The sequence below is a fragment of the Paramormyrops kingsleyae genome, chromosome 16 (genome assembly GCF_048594095.1).
Source record: "Paramormyrops kingsleyae isolate MSU_618 chromosome 16, PKINGS_0.4, whole genome shotgun sequence".
Lineage (NCBI taxonomy): Eukaryota > Metazoa > Chordata > Actinopteri > Osteoglossiformes > Mormyridae > Paramormyrops > Paramormyrops kingsleyae.
The window spans coordinates 1,003,708-1,031,492 of NC_132812.1; the positions used below are offsets into that span (position 1 = coordinate 1,003,708).

Consider the following 27,785-nt stretch of genomic DNA (forward strand, 5'->3'; position numbering starts at 1 on the left):
CAACAAGGTGACCCAAAGCAGTGCAGTCTTCCCAGACATATGAGAGGAAATCAGCCAGCTTGATCTAAAGCAGACACTGGGAGGTAAGTGGGGTCCCATTAACACCAGTTTTATGCACTTTATTCACTGAGGCAGTCTCGGTCCTTTGCATTTGCTCAGTGAAAGCACGTCTTGAATATGAGATGCGCTTGGTACCATTGCAGTTTATTTAACACCACTACCTGCTGTCCTTTTAGTCAGTGAGTCTGCCTCAGGGAGTCTCGCAGTTGTTTGTTGGTTGGTTAAATGATAAAGCTTCAACTTTTTTTTTTTATTATTTTGCTCACTGAATGAGAAAGAAGTTCATAGACACAAAGTATCTGGTTTTTCTATTTAGCAGCAAGCAGCTAAAATTGCCATCACTGTCTGAAAAATAATAGAATCAGGATGAAATTACAGTTACACAGGATCAAAAGAGACAGATCCGCAACAAGGCTTTACAGATCAGGAAGAGGGACAGAAGCAGCTGTACCACGAGTACAGACAGGTACTGAGGTTTAAAGTGAAAGAGAGGGAGAAATGATTATGTGGGTATTTTCATCAGAAATGAGGCAAATAGCAATGGCAAAAACAGCCAAATGAGTCAAATTGAAGAAGCAACACGAGAGCATCCGTTAAATGAGCCGATCAATTCAGCTGTAAATAAGTTTCAGCTGTATACTGAGAACTGCCCTGTTTTCACACACAAAAAGTCAGACAGATATACAGACAGAGACTGAGAAGGGTAAGCAGAAGAGTTATTCAGTTATGCAAAGCATTACTTCTGCTGAATCAGCAACTGTGTCAACCTGTGTCAACAGAATGGTACAGCTGAATCAACCTGCAGTTATTGTGTGAAATGTCTAAGATGTCAAAAAGAAAAGTTGCTATTGAAAGGAAGAGCGACAGGGAGATGGGACCCTCTTATTGTTGTCTCTGATCCTTTCTCTGTCTCATCAATCTATACCTCACTTGCACTCTTTAAGAGTCATCTTTCATCAGGATTAATATTTCCGGTAATGGCTCAGTTAACCCAGGAGAGTTAATAATTCATAATAATAATTCAGACAAAGCAATAATTCCAGTTCAGTTGAGCAAGACCAACCTGTAGGAAAGATAAAGAATTTGAAGCTGGTTTATTCTGATTTAGTCAAATAACCATTCAAGCTATTAGCAAACCATACTCTGCGATCCTGTGGCAAAAAGGTGATGGCTTCTCGCTGCTCAGAGCAGATTGCAATCCCGCTCTCTGTTTCAAAACCAGAGGCGGAGGAATATGTTTTTATATAAATCAGAAATGGTGCAGTGATGTGTCTGTCTTAAAAATAACATGTTCCCCATACCTGGAAAGTTTCATCATTAACAGCAAGCCTTTCTACTCTCCCCATGAACTTGCGTCTATTGTATTGACGGGGGGGGGGTGCAGTGGTGCCTTACACCTCTGGGACCCGGGTTCAAACCTCTGCCTGGGTCACATGTGTGTGGAGTTTGCATGTTCTCCCCCATGTCATCATGGGGTTTCCTCCAGGTACTCTAGTTTCCCCCCAGAGACATGCTGAGGCTAACTGGAGTAACTAAATTGCTCATAGGTGTGAATGGTATGTAAGTGTGCCCTGCGATGGGCTGGCCCCCCATCCTGTGTTGTTCCCCACCTCATGCCCATAGCTTCTGGGATTTGCTCCAGGCCCTCCATTTGAGCAGAAACACCCAGATTCTCCAGTAATCATCCTTGGATTCTTCAAACACACTAATTTGACTGAGGAACTGCAAAGGTAAACACAGTCCTACCAGGAAAGGCAAAACTCTGGGCCACTGTTATAGCACTATTAAAACCAGAGAAATATCCATGCCCCACTGGACCACTTTCTCATCCACATACAAAAGCTCAAAACTACAAAACCCAAAATCAAACTGGTGAAAACCTGGACCATTGCAGCCACAGATGCTCTGAAGGACTGCTTAGACTCCATTGACTGGGACATATTTAACCTCTGGAGACTTGGGGTAGGGCAGTGGTTCCCAAACTGGGGGGCACAGAGGTATTGCGGAAGAGGGCGCACCAATGGGATAGCCTCAGGGGCATGTGCCACCTTAAAATAATCTCTTCACAGACTGGACGATTAAACAAATAAAGCAGTGCAACATTACAGTAACTAACAATAAATAAACCACTAACTTACGTGTACTATTAGAGCATTTATGTAATTTATTTAAACTTTATTTTACCAGGTAAATTAACTGAAAAACAGTTCTCACCGCTTTACGTGATATTCGGGAGAAATAGCAGATAAAGCATCGGAACTTCCTGGGATACAAAGGTCACGTTCTTCAGCCAATAAGGGCAAAGTTGTGTCGTCACGGAGGCTGTTCCAGTTTGTTCAGCCGGCTGAGGAAAAGGGTCTGGCTGCAGATCTCCACCAGGAGGACTCCACTAGAGGGACAGAAACACGTGACCCCACAAGCGAATCCGAACATGACATTATGCAAACATGCATGGAGGTGGTACCAGATATCACATAATCGTCACACACAGCCCGGACTTTAACTTTACCGAACAGAAATCGAGTCTTTTAAAGTATATACTTATTATTTTGGTGATCGATTTAAATTATATTATTAACATTGGAAACGGACGTTAATAATGTATTTTAATTCTACAAGAAGGCATGTGTTATTTTTATTATTTCGGTACGTGTGAAATTCTCACTTTAATACACCGAAGTCCCATAGGGTGATTTTTTTTTTATTGTGAGGCAGAAGTTATTTTCTTGTACTCACAAATTATTCTGTGCGCACAAGATAATTACTCTGTGTTTGAGGCCGAGAGTAATATGACAACTATGTCTACCAAAATTATGTCTCGACGTCTAAACAAATCAGACTGGAGAGACATTTATTTACAGTCAACAAGTAACAGCATGAACTCATTTTCCATTTTTTTTTCTGCTGCAAACTGTTTCTTTGGCATTAAGGGTGAATTATACAGTCCGTGTTTACGGTCGCGACAGAGGTGAAGCGACATGAATTCATGCGACATGACAATATTTTTCCTTCGGTCATTATCGTTAATCATAATACACTATGATAAACAGGTACAGTAAATACAATAAATAGGTATCAGTAATATCAAAAAATGTTACTTAAACTCGGTGAGGTGAACAAATCAGCAAACCAATTAAAGTAGAAAACATAATCTGTTTTAACGCAACCGAACAAAACATCAGTGCCAATATTAGTAGGCATAACCCTATATTTCGTCAATTTGCGAATCATATTCAAATAATCAAAAGTACTACATAATAACTTATATAACTTGGTCACAATTTATTGCACGCAGGCTATATTTTGTGCATCTTTAATATTGTTGACACCGATGTTTGGTTCGGTTGCGTCAAGACATAGCCTATACTATGTTTACCACTTTACTCGGTTTATTGATTTGTTCGCCTCACCAAGTTCCCCTAACATTTCTTGTCATTACTGACACCTATTTATTGTATTTATTTTACTTGTTTATACCTGTTTTATTATTGACTACCGATAATGAAAGAAAAAAATATTGTTCATATCGCTTCACCTCTGTCACGACCATTCATACGGACTGTATACCTCAGCCTTAATGTCAAAGTAGTACGCGGCAGCGTTGTATTTACTCCTTCCAGTAATATTAATTACAAGGCTGTTGTATCTTACTGTACCCTAATGCCAGGTCTAGCAAACGTAGTACGGCGTCCTGAAATAAACCTAGCTAATCTATTCCTTCCAAATAATAACTTGTGCGCACAAGACAAATATTTATACATTTATTTATAATTTTATAAATATTTTTTCTTTTTCAGTAGACAGTCAGTCTTAGCTTAAGTAACCAATTTAAAGCTAAATTTGGAGAGAAAAAATCAACGCTCGAAAGCTACCATTGTTGCTTGTTCTACCCACTTCTTTCTTTCGACAAAGCTAAACACCCTCCCACTGACAAATCCAGGCTGTGGAGATCATGTGATATCTGGTACTGCCTCCATGACGTAAGTTTGCATAACGTCATGTCCGGACTCACTTGTGGAGTTCACGTGTTTCTGTCCCTGTAGTGGAGTCCTCCCTTGCGGCTAATGCTACTGTCACTGTCACTACCGAAAATGTGAGAAGGGTCCAGCTGCAGACGCCTGTAGAGTGGAGCTCCACCGGAAATACGTCATCTCCACATGAAATACGTGATTTTAAGGGGCGTAAAGTGGAGCTCCACCGGAAACACGTGACCAAACTGTGTGTTACAGCGGAATTTCAGTTGTAAAATTCTCAAAAAGTATGTTTTTGTTAATTTATACGCTAGAGAAATTATATATATATATATATATATATATACGCATATATATATATATATATATATCTGGTCTGATCTAGTTTGTGGAATATATATATTAGTCATAAGATGAGCAGTTATAAACATACCATACATACGCAATTGCTATTATGTTACTTTCCATACACATTACTAATATATATATTGGTCTTTCCTTAACTGTTATAAACATATACTATATACGATTGCTGGAACAGCGCAAATGCGTACGTATTTTATGTGCATTTGCGCTGATATGACAAGAAATTATTGTGCATTTTAACCTGTATATGCTAATTCGTACTTCATTTGCGGTATATAGGTTGAAATGCACGGTATTTTCTTGTCATATCAGCGCAAATGCACATAAAATACGTACGCATTTACACTGTCACAGCAATCGATTGCCGCACGTATCGCTTTTAAAGGTGAATGCGTACTTGCGTACCAGTTATATGCAGCCCTGTATGTGTTGTATAAATGATGATCAACATGTAACAATTATATTCAATCAACTGCTAAATTTATTTAGACAGCAGCAACAAACAGAATGAAATAAAAAAAAAATCAATCAACACACTCATGTGCCAGTAATTTAATCTTTCTCATAACAGACAGCATTAACCCGGAGGCCCCGCTGGTCAACACAGGCATGTAAAAATAATTCCATGTCACGTGTTTCCTGTGGAGCTCCACTTTACGTCCCTTAAAATCACGTATTTCCTGTGGAGGTGACATATTTCCGGTGGAGCTCCACTCTACAGGCGTCTGCAGCTGGACACTCTTGGAAAATGTTACACCTACCGAAAATGTAACTTCCGCTACTACGCATGCGCACATTCATCACGCATGCGTCCACGAAACCACATTTTCTGGCACTTCTTTATTACGCATGCGTAATGTACACTTCCACAGGCCCGATACTGCGCATGTATTCACATTTTGCGGCAGACCGTGATTGCGTGATTCAGGGCGTGGACGTCGTGTATCATCATTCATTAGTCACGTACTGTATTGTGAGATGGGTCATTGATGTTTATATTTTTAGTTCAGCCGTCACTTTATTGTGGTATTTAAACCATATTGCTTTGCTGATTGTAATAGTTGCATCTGTGTGCGCGTTGCTTTTAGTGCCTGACAGTAATCTTACATAAGGTTTTTCCCAATGGTATTGCTGAATAGATGCCTTTTCTTTAGAAAACGTAATAAAATTGGGGTGTATATCAATCTTGTGTACCCATACTGCTTATCAAGCGGCTGTGATATATGTACAGCATTTTCTAAAAAAAAAAAAAAACACCAAAATAATAGTTAAGAGCTTTTATTTGCACAACATAAGCAATGTTTATGTTGTGCGGTTTGGCCCAAAATAAAACAATCGGTCGTCTGCCAGAAACAAATATAATTTGCTTCGTTTAGCACCACAAGACACAGCTGCCATAACTGACACGAGTGTGTGGTAATTACACTGATACAATTAAGAAAAGAAATGACTAAGGAGAAAAAAAGCAAGCTTAGTTTAAGTAACTTCACAGCACATCGAACTGGGAGTAGTACATAATGGTAACATTAAAGTAATGTCACCTTTGACTGTAAAATTGATGGCCATACCCTGTATTTTACGTCGCTCCTTCTGAAGCACATTGGGCATTAAAGGCCTATGCGAAATAAAATATTTTAAAGTCGAAGGACTCCATCATTATCCGGTTAAATCTTCTCTTTCTTTTCGCTGTCGACATTCTTATCAAAAATCAACAGACGATGAAATGTGACGCGATGCCGTAAAAATAGCACGCCTCCTTCCAGAAGTCGCAAGCGTGCGCATGCGTAGTAGCGGAAGTTACATTTTCGTTAGGTGTAACATTTTCGGTAGTGACAGCTACGTTCACACTGCAAGCGGCGGGAGCGTCAAAGCGACCGGAAGTCATTCATTCTCTATGGGAGGGAGCGTCGGGAGGCGTCGAGGAGCGGCGCGGACAGAAGTTGATTCCCAGTCAACTTTATGGTAATGAGCTGTGACGCGGTTGGGCGGCAACCAATGGGAATGTAGAGATGCTACGCTAAAGAGAGCGCCGCAGAACATAAGCGTGTAAACTTTTGTTCCGACCCAACCGCTCCTAGGCACAATGAAGGAGAGACTTATTATTGCTGTGGCCGGGTAACCAGTTATATATGATGTGTCTCTGTTTGCATACAGGGACATAAATAATAAAAATGAGGCATGGACCAGAGTGTCCGAAACAATCGGTGTTCCAGGTGAGATGGTGAAGTGCATAATATATTTTTTGTAGTAATTTTGGCGCCATAGCAGAGAAAACAGTGCAAATTGTCGGTAATGTTAAACCTATTTATAGCATTAGTGTTTGTCAAAACATAATTATGTGTTTTAGTAGAACTGTCGTTAAAAAGTTCTCAGAGCCTGGCATTCTGAGTGGCCTTGTCCCCGCCCACTCTATGACGTCAGAGAGCGTCTCCGGCGTTGGCTAGCGTCGCGTTCAGGGCGGCGGGAGCGACGGCTGGCGTCTTTGACGCTTGCCGTGAACGTAGCATAAGAGGTACTGTACGATCTGCTCTTGCAAGGTTTTTGTACCATGTCACATGGTGACGCATGACGACGTTTTGCAGCGCCGGTCAAAAAATCTAGCCATATCATGAAAAACAAGGTTTAAAATTTTCTACATGAAGTGCAGGGAGACTATCAATTAATGGGTATGATTTAGTGTTATTTTGTGCTATAGTATAGGCTGAAACCTGCGGTTATCATTAAAACTTTAATTTGTGTACGCCAATGAATATTAATAGGAATGTTAAATCTGCATTAGCATAATTTCAAACTTATGCTGGACTTTTATTTTTAATTAATTGCTCTTTTTTCTCCCACAGTGGTGAAATTGCACCATTTTTATTTTGTAATTGCATTTCTTTAGCTCAATTAGAAAAGGGAGTTGTATTTCAAATAAAGTTTGAATCTGAACCTGTGTAGTTTGAATGGGGGGGCTCAATAATGTTCCTATCTAGAAAAGGGGGGCCCTGCAGAGAAAGTTTGGGGACCACTGGGGTAGGGAACACACTTTCACTTACTGGGGCATGATCACACATTTCTTTCAATATCATAAACTTAATTCATGGCAAATAAATTATTTCTTATATATTTGTTTTGGCATTACACTCATCTTAATTTTAATGTACTTTGTAAATATGTCAGATTTATTTTAAGTTTGTAATCTGATATCGAAATATAGACATTGCAAAATGTAGTTTGGAACACATTGCAGAAACATTATGAAAGTACATAGTAAGCAATGGTACCAGTTTGTTTATGTCAGATATCTGATCATCAAAGTCTTGGGTACATGAAGATGACTAAATGGTGTAGCTGCAACATTCAGTTGGATAAATAAATAAGAAAAAGCTAACTCATGTCACTATTTCTGGCCTCCGCCATTGAATATGTAAGAGCTCTCATGTATATGCATGAGCCATTCACACTTGGCCACATCCCCCTCCCTTTTATGGTGCTGATGATGATCTATCTGGATCATATTTCACCATTGCGTTGTTCATCAAATTACCATGCAAATGCGATTTAAATATCTGGTAATGCAGCTATTTAGAATGCAAATAGTGATCTTCAAGGTGAGGGCGGTACTACACGCCCCCGATGCAGGTAAAACAAAGTAAGGTGACATGGTTTACTTTTTTGCGAATTTAACCTAATTTTTAAAAACTTTAATACTTCCAACATTTTGAAAAGAAGACAGATTACCAATTTAGTCAGCGTTTTTTTCATGTTTCTACAAAAAAGATTTCAGTGAGTTATTAACTGAAATACACAAGAAAGATACGTGGCATCGCCGCCAATGCCCTCGTCCCCACAGGGTTAAATCCACAAACAGCAACCTGGACGATTATGCTGACGCAGTCACCTCTTACATCCGCTTTTGTGAAGAGACTTGTATTCCAACAAAGTCCATAGAGAAATATAATAAAAACAAACTTTGGTTTACAGCCGAGTTGGGGAGACTACACTTTGCCAAGGAAGAGGTCCATAAGAGTGGTGACATAATGGAATACAAAAAGGGTAAGCATGCTTTCAATAAGGGAGTCAAAGCTGCGAAACACAAATACAGGGACAAACTAGAGGAGTATTTTTCTTCTAATGACTGTTTCATATGGAAGGGAATTCACATTGTCACCAACTTCAAACCATATCCGCCAATCACTGAAGTAGGCCCTTCACTGCCAAACCAGCTAAACAACTTCTAAGCAAGATTTGAGAAACAAAGGACTGACACCCCCTCCCCAAAACCTGACCACAGTTATCTTGCAACACCTTGTTTGCCTCCCCCCCCCCCACTGCCAACTCTCTCTTCAAAGGTTTCCATGAGCCCACCCATCACAACCACTGATCAACAAGTGAGACGCATACTCCAGAAACAAAAGATCAGGAAAGCAGCTGGCAATGATCACATCTCACCTACTTCACTCAAGCACTGTGCTGATCCATTGGTCTCCATTTTTGCTGACCACTTTAATTGGAGCCTGAGTCAGTGCACAGTACCCACCTGCTTTAAATCCTCAGTCATCATTTCAGTTCCAAAAAAACTGAAAATCTCCTGCCTGAATGACTACATACCAGTATCCCTAACCTCTGTAGTTATGATCATCCAGCAATTTCTCAAAACCACTACTGAAACACTCCAGGACCCTCTACAGTCTGCTTACAGATCAAACAGATCTGTTGATGACACTCTAGCAGCCAGTAAGTATGGTGATCTGGAAAAGGTGATTGTAGAGGGAGCTTGTCCCCTCTTTGGTAAAAACAGAAACAGGGAAGTATAAACAGAAAAAGGAGATTAGCAGGGCTCCTGCTGTCAGTAACATGGATTCAACCTGTTGTGAAGCTCGGAGCCAGCAGGTAATCTGTGTTACTGGAAGCAGGGGTCCAAATTGCACAGACACTCTCATACCGTAGAGAACAGATACATAGGAGCTGAACATACCTGGGAGAAGAGAAGGGCTGCTTCTGGAATCACCTCGGAGAGAAGCCAAGAAAGACAGGAACACGTCTTTCATATTCATATGTATATACTCCTTTATATTCATAAAGGAGTATACATGTCGCGTGAAGTGTGTTGCACCTTTAAAGGATTATGCATTTTTTTTTGTGTATGTCTTAAAATGTCAGAACTATTTTTAAGTGTCTAAATATTTATAGTCAACTTATTTTTCTTTTTCACTTTGACCAGCCTCTGCAACAAACTGCAACAGATACAGTAATGGTACACACAGTTTTTTTCTGGGCACGATGTTCTAAATCATGTACTGTACAGATTTTAGTTTAATGTTCTCACAAAATACTAAATCAAACTCATAAAATGTATACACAATTTATTTTGTTGTGTTCTCCATTTGACATTGTGAGCTCTCAAATGAATTTTTAACTTGATTTAGTTTTAAGAAGAAAACACAACCATAAATACAAAAACACAAAAGCAAATATGAAAACAAACCAGCAAATGTGAAAGCACTACATCAGGCGTGCCCAATTTTATCCGCAAAGGGCCGGTGTGTATACAGGTTTTTGAGATAACCTGTAGGTCAGCTGTTCAAAGCCAGGTGCGAGGACTCTTCAGCCAATCAGTTCTCTAATTAGTAATCTAATTAGGGAGTTGAAGCGAAAACCCGCATACACACCGGCTCTTTGCAGATAAGATTGGCCACCCCTGCACTACATCATTAGCAGCACTGAAATTGGAAAGGGTATGTACTTACTGTACTGACAGTAGTGGAGGAATTACTGAAGCTTAGTACTTAAGTAAAAGTACAAATATCCTGCAAAATATGTACTCAAGTAAAATTAGAAGTGCTACATCAACAATCTTACTTAAGTGAAAGTACTAAGTACTTACTTTTAAATTTACTTTAAAGTATTTTTTTAAGTAAAAGTACCCACACAATGGTTTGTCTCAACGTCTGGGGTGTGCCATTTTGTAAAAGAATAGTAGATGTACTGACTTACGCCTCTACTGATGTCATTGCTCGTAATAATTACAAGCAACTATACAGTATATGTGTATTGGAAAGTTTGGTGTGCTTATTGTGCGTGCACTCTGCAATACTGTGTGTACCCTAACTTAGAATTATGTGGATGACAAGTTATCTACTAGGTATTATCCACTAATATACCATGAAGATAAACCAATCAGGACATGATATATCTTTAAATCATTTACTGTATGTACTTGCAAAACTATTCAACATATCTGTTAAGAGCAGTAAAAGGGAAACACAACAGTAACCAAACACTAGTGGTGGGGTGGCGCTCTCAAGAATATGGCAGTATGAGTTGCATTGTGAGCCCTTTAATCAACTACGTATCACCAGTACATTCTCTTCAACAAGAGTTGCTTTCCAAAGTCCTTTACCCTGGCCTGCATGAAAAACAAGTGTAGCATAATTGTGAAACTAGTAAATAAAAAGTGTCATGGATAGCACTGAGGAATCCCATCGACTTGCTTCCGGGTACTAGTCCACCTAGGGGACGTCTGTATTCCCTTTCTGCTCCAGAGAGGTCAGCCATGGAGGAATACATAGGACAGTCTTTAGCAGCTGGCATCATTTGACCATCCTCATCACCCGCGGGGGCGGGTTTCTTTTTTGTTGGCAAGAAGGACGGTTCGCTCCATCCTTGTATTGATTATAGGGGCTTGAATGAGATCACTATTAAGAACCGATACCCGCTGCCGTTGTTATCTTCTTTCCTGGATCAGTTACAGGGGGCACGGTTCTTCACAAACTGGACTTGAGGAATGCCTACCATCTTATCAGGATCAGGGAGGGTGACGAGTGGAAGACCGCGTTTAACATGCCCATGTGCAGCACGTACGCGAGGTCCTGCAGAGGCTCCTGGTGGTATTTGGAAAGGCTGAGAAGTGTGCCACCAACGCACCATCTCCTTTTTGGGATTCGTTCTCGCAGAGGGTACGGTCAGAATGGATTCCGCAAAGGTGAGAGCTGTCAGTCAGTGGCCGCAGCCTCGCACACGGAAGGATCTGCAACATTTTTTAGGGTTCGCCAATTTCTACCGCTGTTTTATCCAGGGTTACAGTATGGTAGCTGCTCCTCTCACAGCTCTCAGATCTTCCAAGGTTCCGTTCCAGTGGACTCCTGATGCCCAAGACGCCTTCACTAACCCACGGAATAGGTTTACTTCTGCTCCCATTTTGCAGTTACCTGACCCATCTCGCCAGTTCATCGCCGAGGTGGATGCCTTGGGTACAGGAGTTGGGACCATTTTGTCCCAGCGCTCCGTTGAGGATGACAAGGTGCACCCCTGTGCCTCTGTCGTTCGTAAGCTGACGGCAGCCGAAAGGAATTATGACATCGGAAACCGCAAACTGCTGGCAGTGAAGTTGGCTCTGGAGGAATGGAGGCACTGGTTGGAGGGGACAACGGACCCGTTCCTGGTCTTGACCGACCATAAGAACCTTGCATACTTACAGACCGCTAAACGCCTGAATGCCCTCCAGGGCAGGTGGTCTCTGTTTTTTGCCCGTTTTAACTTTCTGTTCTCGTTTAGACCAGGGGTGAAGAACGTGCCAACCAGGATTTGGAGCGCATGTTGCGCTGTCTGGCTTCTGACTCTCCCAGTTCATGGAGTAAATATCTGTCTTGGATTGAATATGCACACAATTCCCTACCTGTGTCTGCTACAGGATTGTCTCCTTTCCAGTGCTGCCTGGGATACCAGCCTCCTCTGTTTCCGGCCCTAGAAGAAGAGGTCACGGTACCTGTGGTGCATCGGTTCCTGCAACGCTGTCGTCGATGGATAGCACTGAGGAATCCACATCGTTGTCTCAGCCACGCCCCTCCAGGGGTTCCGATCGATAGGGCTTCCCCGAGGTTTCGCGTCCTGTCAACCAGTTTTTCTGGCCGTACCGGTTGCTCCCGTTCCAGACACTCCTCTCCAAGCTGTGTCTTGTTTTCCCCGATTTCAGTTTCACTATATCAGGCAACTCGGTTCTCAAATCAGTACGAGATCTTCATGGTGTGCCCTGAGTTTGAGTGTTTTTTCCGGTGTGTGTTTCCCTGTGTTCTGACCTCTGCTACGTTTCCTAGACTCCGAGTTTCTGCCTGCCCCGACGCCGATCGCCCGACCTCAGCTTGGACCCTCGACTGTGTTTTTCGCCTCTGCCTCTTTCTGGACCGACGCCAATCGCCCGACCCCTGCCTGGATTCTCAACCGTGTTTTGCGCCTCTCCCTCGTCTGTACCGAAGCCGATCTTCCTATCTCCCCGCCTGAGTTTCAACTACGTTCTCGGGCTCAGCCCTGGGTACCTCTGACTTCTCTGAGGAGAGTATTAATAAAACAACAGGACTTACAGCTTTGCCGCGTCAGTGTCCGTCTTATTGCCTTCACAACAAAAAAGTTTATGTTCCAATGCATGATTGTAGAAAAGCAAAAAACATTGGCCTAATAATGGATAACACAACACGTAGTCAATACAAAAGGCAGATGTTAGAATGAGAAACAAATGAAATGAGACCTTGAAAAGAAAATTTGACCATTGGCTGGGGGGTGTAATGGAGTAAAATAAAAAGTATGCATTATTATTTTTACTTAAGTAAAGTACAGATACATAAAAATGTACTTAAGTAGAGTAACAAAGTACAAATACTCCACCACTCCTGATTGGTAGGAAATGGCAAACATCGCCAGAACGCAATAGGCTAACTATTTTTTCATGCAAGATTTTGAGGAAATTGTGTTCATGAAATGTAATGACTAACGGCATAAATTGTAGAAATGTAGTGGAGTAGAAAGTACAGATAATTGCCACAAAATGTAATGGAGTAAAATAAAAAGTATGCATTATTATTTTTACTTAAGTAAAGTACAGATACATAAAAATGTACTTAAGTACAGTAATGAAGTACAAATACTTTGTTACATTCCACCACTGCCTATTGATCATCACGTGCTTGTTACTGATTGGACAGGCAGTCTGTCAATCAGCCGACAGTCATAACTATAGCTAATAGGAAGGTACACCTTTAGGAACTTTTATCATGCCCTGTTCACGTGAACACATACTGCTTTGTTTGAATCTTTTCACTGCAACTCTGCATCAACTTATTATTTTTTGTGATCTCAGCATAGCCTAAGTTGTTTTCTGAAATCAAAAAATAACAGTTATGTGGGGAAAACAAAAGTTGTAATTAAATTCGGGAACAGCATTTGTCTAGAGTAATAGTGAAGCGGATTCCACTAAAATGTGCTACACACAAGGGGGAATTCTCCCTTGTTGTGAGATATAATTTCAACATTAACTTTTAAAAAGTGACAGTGGCAGTAAAACTTCATGGTTAAACTTTAAATCCACAATATTATGGTTAAACTTTTTAGTTAAATCTGTGGTTCACAACATCCATGATGAATCAATTATGGTCTGCTTACCCCGCTAGTATGTTTATCAAAATTGCAGTGGTAAAGTTCGATAGACATTTATTGTAGGTGCTTGACAGTCATTCTTTTACAAGAGAAGGATCGCGCTCAAGGAATCAAGGTTCACTTGGACCAAAAGGCAGAGCAGTGTATTTTTCTGGCTTACCGGCTAATATTAGCTGACTAGGCTAAGGTTGACATATGAAGCCAGCGACCTTGTTTTAATCCTAAATCAGTGGTAAAGCTAACAAGTGATTAAAATGATCTCTGGTAACATTATACTATTGCATGTTTTAAAACATTTTTTAGGTTATTCACATGTGTACCATTTTCACCACATTGTTTTTTTTTTGTTATGAGGGACCTTACAGCTAATGATAAGGAGGTGTAAAATTTACGTTGAAACTATCTGCATGGTGCAATCGATTATTGTCTAGTACTTTGTAAACTCAAATGTAAGGGCAGTTTACATCCACTGTAGGCTATGATCAAACTTAAGCTTAGCTGGTGAAACCCACTGCAGAAAACTTGAAAATATCTGTATCCATGCAGGTCTGTCAGGAGGAAATATTCCCATTTTTTTCATGGTACTTTACCTTTGGAAATGTTAAATACAAAAGAGGGAGACAAAGAGGCTCAAGCAAACATAATAGCAAGAATACACTGTGCCTTAAATATCTTTTGTGCCATTTTAGTGAGAATTCTCCGGAACTTGAACAATAAAGCAGCATGTACTGATAAACCGAATAACAACCACTTCATTTGTGGTGCCAGTTGGAGGTTTGTTCCATATTGTGCCTTTAAATTTGAGTCAATGTGAAATCGCTTAAATCATGATCACTTTATTTACATACATCATAGAACTCAGCGAAAGTGAAATTCTTGTGCCACAGTTGGAGGGGAGGGAACAATTGCATGGGGGACAGCAGGACAAAACAGTATTAACAGTGCAATAAGAGATGGGACAGTGCATCGTGGGGAGTGGAACAATAAATATATTCAGTATGCTTAAGTTTGTGCTGGTTAGGCAAAGTGCAGAGACCATTGACAAAAGTACAAACAAATATGTAAGCAGTACACCCAAATATGTGAACTTATCCATCTTTCTTGGCAAGGAAACAGATTATCCTGGGAATAATGTATGTGGGAGTGGCTGACCTAGTGTGTAATTATAAGAACACAACAGCAAATTAATCGACGTTGAAACAAATAAATCAATCTGCAATTTACCTATACAACACATTCATTTATGTGTGATCAATCCAGATTTGTTGTAACGACAATGAAAATAAGCATAGCACTGTAACGTTAACATTACAGCTCAGAACAAAGTAATGGGTTACATGAAGATAATGATAATATACACTGTGTGCACAATTATTAGGCAAGTGAGTATTTTGGCCATATCATCATTTTTATGCATATTTTCCAACTTCAAGCTGTATAAACTTGAGTGCTTATTGGATTTAAGGTGTGCATAAAATTTATCAGGTGATGTGTATTTGCATAATGAGTGAGAGTGTGGCCTAAGGAGATCAACACTCTATATAAAGGTGTGCATAATTATTAGGCAGCTTCTCTTCCTCAGGCAAAATGGGCCAATGAGATTTAAAGGACTCTGAAAAGTCCTTGTAAAAAGTCTTTCACAGGGATGCAGCACTCTTAAAATTGCTAAGATATTGGGGCGTGACCACAGAACCATCAAACGTTTTGTTGCAAGTAGCAGGCAGGGTCGCAAGAAACGTATTGAGAAAAAAAGACGCAAATTAACTGCCAAAGATTTGAGAAGAATCAAACGTGAAGCTACCAGGAACCCATTATCCTCCAGTGCTGCCATATTCCAGAACTGCAACCTACCCAGAGTGTCCAGAAGTACAAGGTGTTCAATGCTTAGAGACATGGCCAAGGTAAGGAAGGCTGAAACCCGACCACCACTGAACAAAACACACAAGTTGAAACATCAAGACTGGGCCAAGAAATATCTGAAGACAGATTTTTCAAAGGTTTTATGGACTGATGAGATGAGAGTGACTCTTGATGGACCAGATGGATGGGCCCGTGGCTGGATCAGTAACGGACACAGAGCTCCACTTCGACAGCAAAGTGGAGGTGTGGTATTGGTATGGGGTGGTATTATTAAAGATGAGCTAGTTGGACCTTTTCGGGTTGAAGATGGCCTCAAAATCAACTCCAAAACCTACTGCCAGTTTTTAGAAGACACTTTCTTCAAGCAGTGGTACAGGAAAAAGTCTTCATCTTTCAAGAAGACCATGATTTTTATGCAGGACAATGCTCCATCGCATGCATCGAAGTACTCCACTGCATGGCTAGCCAGTAAAGGCCTTAAGGATGAAAAAATAATGACATGGCCCCCTTCCTCACCTGACCTAAACCCTATTGAGAACGTGTGGGCCCTGCTTAAATAGGAGATTTACAGTGTAGGAAAACAGTACACATCTCTGAATAGTGTCTGGGAGGCTGTGGTTGCTGCTGCACAAAAAGATGATCATCAACAGATCAAGAAACTGACAGACTCCATGAATGGAAGGCTTGTGACAGTTATTGAAAAGAAGGGTGGCTATATTGGTCACTGATTTTTTTTTTTTGGACATGTCAGAAATGTTTGTATGTAAATTGTGAGTTGTTTTATTATTCTCACTTTAACAGATGAAAATAAACAAGCGAGATGGGAAAATGTTCATTTTTTCATTTAGTTGCATAATAATTCTGCACACTAATAGTTGCCTAATAATTGTGCACACAGTGTATATTCTCTTAAGAAAGACAAAACCTCACTTTTACTTTCTTAAACATTCAGGTTTAGGTTCATTAACATTTTGGATTGACCGACAGCACTGTAGTTGTTCAATAATAAAATTAATCCTCAAAAATACAACTTGCCTAATAATTGTGCACACAGTGTAATAAATGATGAGCAGGCAAGTGATTTATATTTGTACTTATCTGTGAATACACAAAAAAAAATTTGTCTGCTTAAGAGTCACCCCTGACGTTTGAAAAACCATATAATTCATGATATCCTCATAACGTACAACGAGAGGCTCACATCCATCAGTCTTTTGATTTCAGTGTGTATAGTCACTAATAGTCATCTAATGACATCCATTTTCTCTTTGTATCTTTTGCTTGCATCTGGTACCAAAAGATGTACCTTTTGCATGCATTTGCAGGCATGTTTCTGTATTTGCTGACCGTGTTTTAATTGTATTTGTGTTGTGTTTTTGTCTTTGTTGGCATGTTTTCATATTTGCTGTTGTGATTTTGTATTTGCTGATGTGTTTTCTTATTTGCAGGTGCCTTCATATTTGTTGATGTGTTTTTATATTTGCTGGTGTGTCTTGCCTTTCAGGGCTTCTGTAGTTAACAAAACGTAACCGCAAAGTCAGACACTGCAATGGTGCATAATATGTCATCCAGTTCATCAGCCTTATAATATGCCTGCAAAGTCTGAAAAAGATCCATAAAATAGATTTTTTCTTGGAAGGGTAGAAAGTTACTGTGTTCACAAAACTAAGTGCCTTCTACAGCTGTCATTTCCTTTGTTGCCAGACACCAGTCATGCTTCATTTTTGGGGCAATTTCTCTGAAAATGAAACCAGGTACAGATCTTCATTCATATAATATTTACTGAATTATGTGGAAGCAGTAATAAGATCCATCAAATACTTTTGGGCTTATCACACTCACCAGGTCAAATGTCTGCTTTCACCCTTCCATTTGCCGCCACCAAGTGGCATTGCTTCAGTTTTGGGGCAATCTGTCACAGAATTTAAGCAGGTCCAGTCCAGCACCCATTCAATGCCTCTGCAAAGTTTGAAACAGATTCATCAAAATCTTTTTGAGTTATTGTCTTCATGGGATTGTATTTGTCAGGCCACATGAATGCAAAGCTCCTCTTTAAACTCATCAGGTGTTTTCCTCTTTCATCAGGATGACAAGGATTGGTGCCAACTGAAGGACCAGAGTGTAAGAGCAGTTGATGGCACAGCTGGAAAGTAGCAGTATCACATCACTGTCCTCATCCAAGTCACAACCATTAACATCTGCTTATAACAAACCAATAATTTCCAACAAAACCATGGAGGAAGATCTTTACCTATGCACCTGTATTGCAGGGGACAATTCCAGGTACAGTAATCCATTTTGATTTAATGTTAATTGGACAAATGTTCACTACCACATGAAATAAGTAATGTTTTATTATTCAAAAGCTTGAAGAACAGTCTACATTTACACAAGCCAAAACTTGCAATAGATGTTAAAAGCCACCAGCATCCAGTCTGCGGTCACTATGATCCCACAGTCTATTGGTCACAGTGATGTGTTACTCAGTGTGACACCCATATGAGACACCGACCCAAGAAACATGAATGCATATAGCAGTGTGCAGAAAATTCCCACATAGGGGCATTAATTAGGCAAAACTGGACAGGTAGAGAACCGAGCACAGGTAAAAATGATGGAACTAGGGAACACTGGAACAGAGAGCACTTACATACATGTCAAACATGGGGAAAAACAAAAGGCAGCTGTGGATGGTTAACAAGAGGGCAGGGACGATAGGAAGGACTAACAAGCATGAGATGTGGCTGGCGTAGGGACATACCCTAGAGGAAATGAGGGGATTGGACAGGTACAGCAGGCAGGATGTGACATCATGAGCACCATTGGAATTACAATCACTACTAATACAAATATGCCTTGATGGAAGAGGGACAACAAATACAACAAAACCAAAAAATGAAAACATAGTCCATCTAAAGTACCCTTGGTGGGTGGAACCATGGGCCATGGAACCCATTTGAATGGGGGGGGGGGGGTCATGGGGGGAAGGGGGCGTAAAGTCATTTGGCCAATGCAGCCAATGATGTAACATTAAATATACAGTATAATGTTGTAGTGCTCAAGACCGGTCTCGAGACCACTTTTTTGTGGTCTTGGTCTTTTCTCAGAATCAACTTTATTTTGACTCGGTCTTGTCTCAGTCTCGGACTTAGAGGACTTTAGAGGTTTTATTTCAATACCAATCAAGATCACTCATCAAAAGACCTCAATATTTAACAGAAAATCTTAACATTCATCTGTTTGTTAATATAGTTCTGAGATAGGGTGGTCTTGGTCTTTTCTCAGAATCAACTTTATTTTGACTCGGTCTTGTCTCAGTCTCGGACTTAGAGGACTTTAGAGGTTTTATTTCAATACCAATCAAGATCACTCATCAAAAGACCTCAATATTTAACAGAAAATCTTAACATTCATCTGTTTGTTAATATAGTTCTGAGATAGGGTGTAAAATGACCTAATTCAAAGTTCAAATGCAACCAATAAGATGTGTCTTATTTGAAAAAATGTTACATTTATACAGAAGCATTTATATAGAAATTTTAAGAAAAAAACATCCATTGTTGAAATTATACTGTGACACAAATTTTATGCCATACTGCCTAGCCCCAAGATGGTGCCTATGCTCCACATTTTATAGTTTTATATATATATTTCATAGTTATGTAGACTCAAAGATTAGTCTGTTTCTGATCTTGACTTCCTGCCTTCTTTTTGGTCTTGTCTCAGTCTCGCCCTGCTTAGGTCTTGGTCTTGTCTCGATCTCTATACACTCTGGTCTTGATACTGACTTGGTCTCGGTATAGGAGGTCTTCACTACATCACTAATACAGTGTAACAATACAGCTGATCCCATGGAACTATGATTAATTAACCTTTTGTTTTGTAAAGGAACTCATTGCAAGCCGAATAGTTTGAAATTCATGATCACATTTAGAAACTTTTTCATGTCTGTATCCAAGAAGACTAAGTGAACTGAACCATATTTGTTTGAATGAATTTATGAAACTTATATCAAGTCTTAAAGGGGGATTGAGTTTGATGATGATTGATGTTTTTGAATGGTTGAAGCTAATATTGTTGGATATTGTGAATGTGGTAAAATTGGGTGTTGTTAATTGAATTAATGTCTCAGTCTGAAGTAGGGACTAATAAATCCTTAAAAGAACCAATTAAGTCCAGTTCCTGTGTAAAAAGTCTAACAGAAAAGGAACAGGAGCTTCATGATCAGGAGGCAAATAAACAAAGAAAATCCTTTAATAAGGCACATGACTCCTGGAAGCTCACTGCCAAAAGATCTAGGTTGCTGTTAAAATAGTTTTGTTCTATAGATGACTTGGAAAAAATTCAAAGTGATATTTAAACAACTAAATTTGTGTCACAGTGTTATGAGCACTTAAAATGGAATAACACTAGCACTCCAGAAATTAATGGAGGCTTGTGGCACACTGAGTGAAGCATTGTAACCAAGTGGTTAGAAGATCTTGAAATGGACTTTAATGAACGATTGGAATAGGAATGAGTCAGAATTGTCTTAAATGAGGCTGAGCATGGGTTGGTGTTTGAAGACACTGACATAGAGACTGTATATACAGAAATGTCACAGAATCATGTTAGTTGTTCAGTTACCTCTAAGCTTTCCAGCAGAAATGTTGTTGCTGAAGCTGAACTTGCTGCTAAATTAGAGCAAGCCAGAACCATGTAGGACATTCAAGATCAAGAAGCAAAACGTAATCAACTTAAGAGTGAATGGAAATTAAAGGAAGCAAAGTTGATAACAATTGATACTCTTGGAGAAATTGTCTTTACACCTCCCTCTTTTTCATAGAGTAAATTGTCCACGAAGGGCAGCCACCCATAGTGGCACCCAGGGGTTAAGGGCCTTGTTTAAGGACCCACAGACATGTTGAGGCTGGGTTTGAACCAACAGCCTTCATTATTTAAAGGCACATAGGCTTATCCCACCGTGCCACACACTGATAGCCGAAACACTGATAAAGGAGGCACAAAGGCAGATAATGTTGGGAAGAGAATCTCTGAAACTGCAGCAATTGTGTGCAATTGTACTGTTGATTGTACTTCCTCCTGAGGTAGCTGGGAATGCTGCACTGTGAGGGAGTGGTATAGACGTGGTATGCACTTGTGTTGTGTTGTGCGCCTGTTGAAGTGGTTCATTGGAATTATTTGGAAGTGTATTTGAGTGTTTGCTAGTATGGTTACATGGGTGAATTGTTGTTACGTTTTTTTTAAATGCACTATATAAATATATTGGGCTGGGAGTAAGGTGTATGTCACAAGCGGGGAGGAGGGAGAATGAAGAACAGGTTGGGTTGAGAGAGCTGGGTGAACATAGGTCATTGACATAGAAAAGGGCGTACACAATTTACAGAAGCAGCATCACCTTAAGTGATGTTGTCTAACCTCTTTCAGGTGCTTCCAGATTTAGAGCCGGAAGAAACTGGGGAGGTGGGTGGGCAGGTGAGACAGGCAGGCAGGACGCAGCAGGCAGGAGAAGAGGGAGAGGCACAAGATAAAAGAACACTCAGTAATGCTCCTTATCATGGCAACTTTACTTCACAATGTTTGTTGAGTACCATCTGCTTAAGAAGCGGAGCTAATGAGCGGAGATCACCCGCAGCTGTTACGTCCTGCCCATGTGGGCATTGTGGTGTACTGGTGCCCTTTGGTAAGGTTTCGTGGAGGCGTTCAATAACGCAGCCGACATCAGTGTTTTTAAGCACAAAATCAGCATCTCCTTTTATTTGGTTCCTTTTACTATAGTTACACAGAACTTCTACCTAAACAGAGATCACAGTGCCATCTACTGGTTAGGCATAGAAGTACCTAAGGTCCATACATAACATTTCCCTTCCCCCTTAAGAACCATCATCAACAGTTTGGACCACACCAAACACAACTAATTCAACATTGTTAACTTTACATAACCTTCATGTGTTAAACTGAACTTATTCAAATGTCCATTTTTAAAAAATTTTTTTTGTAGAGGTAGGGGGTAGACTGCCCCTTCACCTCGAGCCAATTCAAGGGATTATTCTGCCCTTATATCAGAACAGGCTCACTAAATTAATGCTATTCCCGTCGAACCAGCAATCTGTATGTAGCCCTACAACGTCAGATGATCTGGAGCTTTAATTCTCCGGACAGGGTAACGCCTTCCGACTTCGGTGGTCGCATTGGTGACTTGTGGAGCAGGAATGGTGTTGGTGTCATCTTGGTTAGGTGAATCTGGTTCTGTTCCTGTTACTGCAGTAGGATTCGCAGTGACAGCTGTAGAAGGTGTTGTGGCACATTCCTGTAGTAGGGGTGCGTCCGTATCCACTGACTCCCGATGTGTATTCCGTGAACTAAACAACAATGCAGCGACTCATGCAACGCTTGGTCCCACGCAGAAACCACACCTTGTCGCCAAATATGTGGTGTACTGCTGCCCTTTGGTAAGGTTTCGTGTAGGCGTTCAATAACGCAGCTGACATCGGTGTTTTTAATCACAAAATCAGTATCTCCTTCTATTCAGTTCCTTTTACTATGGTTACATAGAACTTCTACCTAAACAGAGATCACAGTGCCATCTACTGGCTAGGCATAGAAGTACCTAAGGTCCATACATAACAGGCGTGACAGTAGGTGGGGGGCAGGGCTGGACTGGTAATCTGACATACCGGGCAAATGCCCGGTGGGCCGACGCACTTGGGGGCTGGTCGATATAATATGATTTTTTTTTTTTAAATTGGCCAACGACCGGCCCATAAAGCAGGGACAGCGGCCCATTGGTTCATTTTCTATACTGACACTGGGCTGGCCTAATCATCTCTTAACAGGCTCCACCCCTCCCCCTCTGTTTCTTGAGTCAAATGCAGTCAGTGGCTCAGAGCCAAAAATCAGTGGATTTAGGATGGAGAAGCAAAAGCGCAAGGGCAAGGGGGGTATGGAGAAGTTGCGGGCCAAAAAAATGCATATCTACAGGGACCGCAAGGATGGTGTACTTGTTGGTTGTGTCCGACCGATTGTGGTGGGCCGGTCTGAGCAAAAATGCCAGGGCCCTTTTTTTGTCCCAGTCCAGCCCTGGTGGGGGGAGACGGAAAGCTCAAATTAATATTAAAAGTGGGCACTGTAAATGGCCTACCATTTGCGTTCTGTACTTAAACGCTAGGAGTATTAGAAACAATATTCATCATTTAGAGGCTTTCATTTCACCAGACTCTTACGACATTATAGGAATAACAGAAACATGGATGAGTGACAATGATGGTGAAGCATATAATACAGTGCCTGACAAAAGTCTTGTCACTTAACCAAGTTGTAGGAACAACAAATAATAACTTGACCTGTAGTTAATCAGTTTGAATCAGAAATGGCTTATAAGAAAGGCAAAGCCCTCTAGATTATGCTTATTATACCAAAATAAAGTTTTTCATCATTCATTGAGTTTTGTCATGTAATTAGGACAGAAAGGTCAACTTTTGCCTGGATAAAAGTCTAGTCATATACAAAAGTAATGTAGAAATTATGCATATACTTCATTTAGAATACACAAACATGCTACAATAACATCACAACATAAAGTCATGGTGCCTTGGAAGAAAGAATTAATAACATGTATGACTTCCATGAGCTTGGAGGACCGCATCCATACGTCTTGGCAATGACTGAAATAACTTGTTGATGAAGTCATCTGGAATGGCAAAGAAAGCAGTCTTGCAGGACTCCCAGAGTTGGTCTAGATTCTTTGGTTTTGTCTTCCAAGCCTCCTCCTTCATTCTACCCCAGACATGCTGAATAATGTTCATGTCTGGTGACTGGGCTGGCCAATCCTGGAGCACCTTGATCCTCGTCAGTTTCAGGAACTTCAATGTGGAGGCTGAAGTATGACAAGGAGTGCCATCCTGCTGTAGAATTTGCCCCCTCTTATGGTTTGGAATGTAATGGGCAGCAAGAATGTCTTGATACTTCAGGCTGTTGATGCTGCCATCCATTCTGCAGATCTCTCGAACACCCCCATACTGGATTTAACCCCAAACCATTTTTCCTCCACCAAACTTGACTGTTTTCTGGGTGAATCTTGGGTCCATGCGGGTTCCAACAGGTCTCCTACAGTATTTGCAGCATTTGGTATGCAGTTCAATGGATGATTCGTCAGCAAAATCAACCTTCTGCTACTTTGCCACTGTCCGTCCTTGCTGCAAGCTGTGGCCCTTGGCAAATTCAACACACTTTTTTTGTTGTGTTCTCATTAATGCTGGTTTCTGTGCACTAATTCGGCCATGGAGACCACTGCGTGCGAGAATTTGAGAAACTGTTCTTGTAGACACAGCGGTTTCTGGTGACCAGTTCTGATGTCGCTCTACTGCAATTGAAAAAGGGTTGGCCCTGGACTTTCGAAGCAACAAACGGTCCTCTCGAAGAGTTGTCTTACGTTCTCTGCCTGACCTGGGCTTGTCATGAACATCACCAGTTTCTTCATATCTTTTTTTAATCCTCTCCACTTGATGTTTGGATACATTAATGATGTCTGACACCTCAGCAGACTTGGTCTGTGGTTGAATATTTGGCATGTTGTCAGAAGTCAGGTTGCACTTCAAGTGAACATAAGAACATAAGAAATTTACAAACGAGAGGGGGCCATTCGGCTCATCAAGCTTGTTTTGGGAGAACTTAACTTAACTAATAGCTCAGGGTTGTTAAAATCTTATCAAGCTCTGATTTAAAGGAACCCAGGATTTTAACTTATGCTACACTAACAGGAAGACTATTCCATCCTCTAACTACACGAAAGTTTTTTCTCAAATCCAGTTCCACCTATGGCCATGAGTTCTAGTATTTAAACTAATATTAAAGTAGCCATTTGGCTGAACAGCATCCAGAATCTTATACCTGGATCATGTCCCCCCTTAATCTCCTTCTCCTCATAAGACATTCCTCTAAGACCAGGAATCATTCTTGTAGCCCTATGTTGAACCCTTTCTAAGGCAGCAATGTCCTTCTTAAGGTATGGTGACCAAACCTGCACACAGTATTCTAGATGGGGTCTTACCAAGGAATTATATAAATGTAACATCACCTCCCTTGACTTAAACTCCACACACCTAGAGATATAACCCAAAATTCTGTTGGCCTTTTTTATTGCTTCCCCACACTGGCGAGAGTGGGACATGGAAGCATCAACATACACACCGAGATCAGCTACCTTTATTTCAGTGGAACCCATAAAATATCTGTACTTTATATTTCTGCTCCCTGCATGGATTACCTTACATTTATCCACGTTAAATTTCATCTGAAGGTCTGGTTTGCTGGGGATCTTTTTATACACACCTGGGATTATGTTAATTACAGTATTTGTCACAGGTGAACCTCAAATCTGTGATTGGTTAAATCATTAAAAGACATGACAAGACTTTTGTCCTTGCAAAAACAGGTGTTACGGACTTTAACAAGCTGTGAACATCAGGACACTTTTTGACTGTTTCATTTTGCACCCAGTTATTAATGTGAAAGTCCTTGGCATTAAATTGATCCATTTATCGTAACAATTGATTGATTAGAAATAAAGTTATATGCCTTTTTAAGTTACTATGTCCTTATGTGACAAGACTTTTGTCCATAACTGTATGTATGGTTACACATTGTTCCGTAGAAACCGGATATGCAAGAAGGGAGATGGTGTTGCAGTATACGTAAAAGAAAACTTGCAGACAAGGGAGGTCACTGAAAAAAATAAAAGTACAAAAGCTGTATGGGTAAAACTAGATGCTAAAAACTCAAATGGCTTAATTGTCGGTATTTGTAATTGGACGGATCATAACATGGTTAAATTTGAGGTTCATTTTATTGTCTGAAGAGTAAAGTACAAAATAAAAGTATACAATGTTAGGAAGGCTAATTTTAATGGCATGAGACTGAACCTAGAAACTGTAAACTGGATGGAGCAAAACTGTTGAAGAGGCATGGGAACTTTTTAAAAGCACATTGTTGCAAGTGCAAGAAGACTTCATACCTGTTTCCAGCAAAACTAAATCTAAGAAACTGCAACCAAGGTGGTTTACTACAGAAATTAAGAATAAAGTCAGGAGGAAAAGGGCTCTGTTCCACAAATGGAAAATAACTAATGATTTCAAAATAAAGCAGGGGTATCTAAGTCTACAGGTTGAGTTAAAAAATAACATTAGACTCGCTAAGAGGAATGTAGAAAGGAAGATTGCATTGGAGGCTAAGGATGACATTAAAAGTTTCTTCCAATATTTTTACTCCAAAAGAGTACTTTCTGATTGGAAGCATGCTAATATAACGCCATATTCCAAAAAGGGGATAGAAGTAATATAGCAAACTATAGGCCAATCTGTTTAACTTGCATAACTGGAAAATTAATGGAAGCTATAATCCAAGTGAAAATGGTAAATTACCTGGATTCAAATAACATTCCGAGCGATAGCCAAAATGGATTTAGGAGAGGTAGGTCCTGTTTAACTAATCTACTTGAGTTCTTTGAGGAAGCTACAAGAGAAATTGATTACAAAAAGGCCTACGATGTGATCTACTTAGATTGCTAGAAGGCATTTGATGTTGTCCCCCACAAATGGCTCTTGCTTAAGCTCAAAGCTGTAGGGATTTTAGGAACTGTAGCAGCTTGGATCGAAAACAGACATTAAACAGCGGGCAGTTACGTACATACAATACATACAGTAAACTGGATAAATTTGCAGATGACAGTACGGTGGGTGGTGTAGCAAATACTGAACCAGCAGCACAGAGGCTACAATGGGATCTTGATTTAATTACCTGGCAGATTAAATTTAACATAGATAAATCCAGGCAGGGAGCAGAAATATAAAGTACAGATATTTTATGGGTTCCACTGAAATAAAGGTAGCTGATTATGAGAAAGACCTCAGAGTGTATGTCCCACTCTCGCCAGTGTGGGGAAGCAATTACAAAGGCCAATAGGATGTTAGGTTACATCTCTAGGTGTGTGGAGTTTATGTCAAGGGAGGTGATGCTACGATTACACAATTCCTTGGTAAGACCATACCATAAAAAGGACATTGCTGCCTTGGAAAGGGTGCAACGTAGGGCTACAAGAATGATTCCTGGTCTTAGAGGAATGTCTTATGAGGAGAACTTAGCTGAGCTGAATCTGTTTAGCGTCGCGCAAAGGAGACTAAGGGGGGACATGATCCAGGTATATAAGATTCTAACAGGTCTGGATGCTGTTCAGCCAAATGGCTACTTCAATATTAGTTTAAGTACTAGAACTCGTGGCCATAGGTGGAAATTAGCGGGAGAACATTTTTAACTGAATTTGAGAAAGCACTTCTTTACACAGTGTGTAGTTAGAGTATGGAATAGTCTTCCTGTTCAAGTAGTGCTGGCTAAAACCTTGGGTTCCTTTAAATCAGAGCTAGATAAGATTTGAACAACTCTGAGCTTTTAGTTAAGTTCTCCCCAAACGAGCTTGATGGGCCGAATTGTCTCCTCTCGTTTGTAAATTTCTTATGTTCTTATGTCAATCAATTGCACTGCTAATTGACTATTTTCTACACAGGATCAGCATTTTAAAAGCAAAATGCAAGAAGTGTTTGCTGTGAAGGAAGAAGAGTTTCTGCAATTACAAGGGAGTAAAAAGTGGAGACTGAGGTACTTAAATTGAATTAGCATTTTTTGCACAATATTATAATGTATATATATTTCCATTTATGTTCTCCTAAATTGATGTGAGGAGTAACTTTTATTTTATTTTTGTATTACAAGTAGTCACATATTGCTCCAAGACTTGATTCACATTTGATGAACATTTTTGTGTAGGTGTTATGCAATGTGTTTTATGTCCAGTTTCTATGATATATGGAAACACACTGCATGAGAATTATCAAAAATAATTAAAACAATTTAGATTCTGTTGGGAATAAGTATAAGATCTAATTTTTCTTGTTTTTCAGTCGACGAGAAGATACTGGCCTCGATGATGTTTTAGATAAAATTGAAGAGGTGGTCTTGGCAGCCCAAGGACTGCAAGAAGTGTCCAATACAATGAAGGAAATGCCTTTGCCTGTGTTTTCTGCAAAGGTAACTGATTAAAAACTTCTTAAAAACCTGTTTTACCTG

The 27,785-nt window shown here is 40.2% G+C and overlaps 1 protein-coding gene and 1 long non-coding RNA gene across 2 annotated transcripts in view; one reads left to right on the forward strand and one right to left on the reverse strand.

Moving 5' to 3' along the window:
- LOC111857798 (uncharacterized) lies at positions 1 to 27,748 on the forward strand. The gene is made up of 4 exons (XR_002841445.2): positions 1 to 83; positions 17,754 to 17,951; positions 27,226 to 27,317; positions 27,620 to 27,748. It is a non-coding gene; the product is annotated as an uncharacterized lncRNA (long non-coding RNA).
- Positions 1 to 27,785, reverse strand: part of LOC111836461 (sodium/potassium-transporting ATPase subunit alpha-1) — a 173,562-nt gene that overhangs the window by 54,270 nt on the left and 91,507 nt on the right. The window lies entirely within an intron of this gene.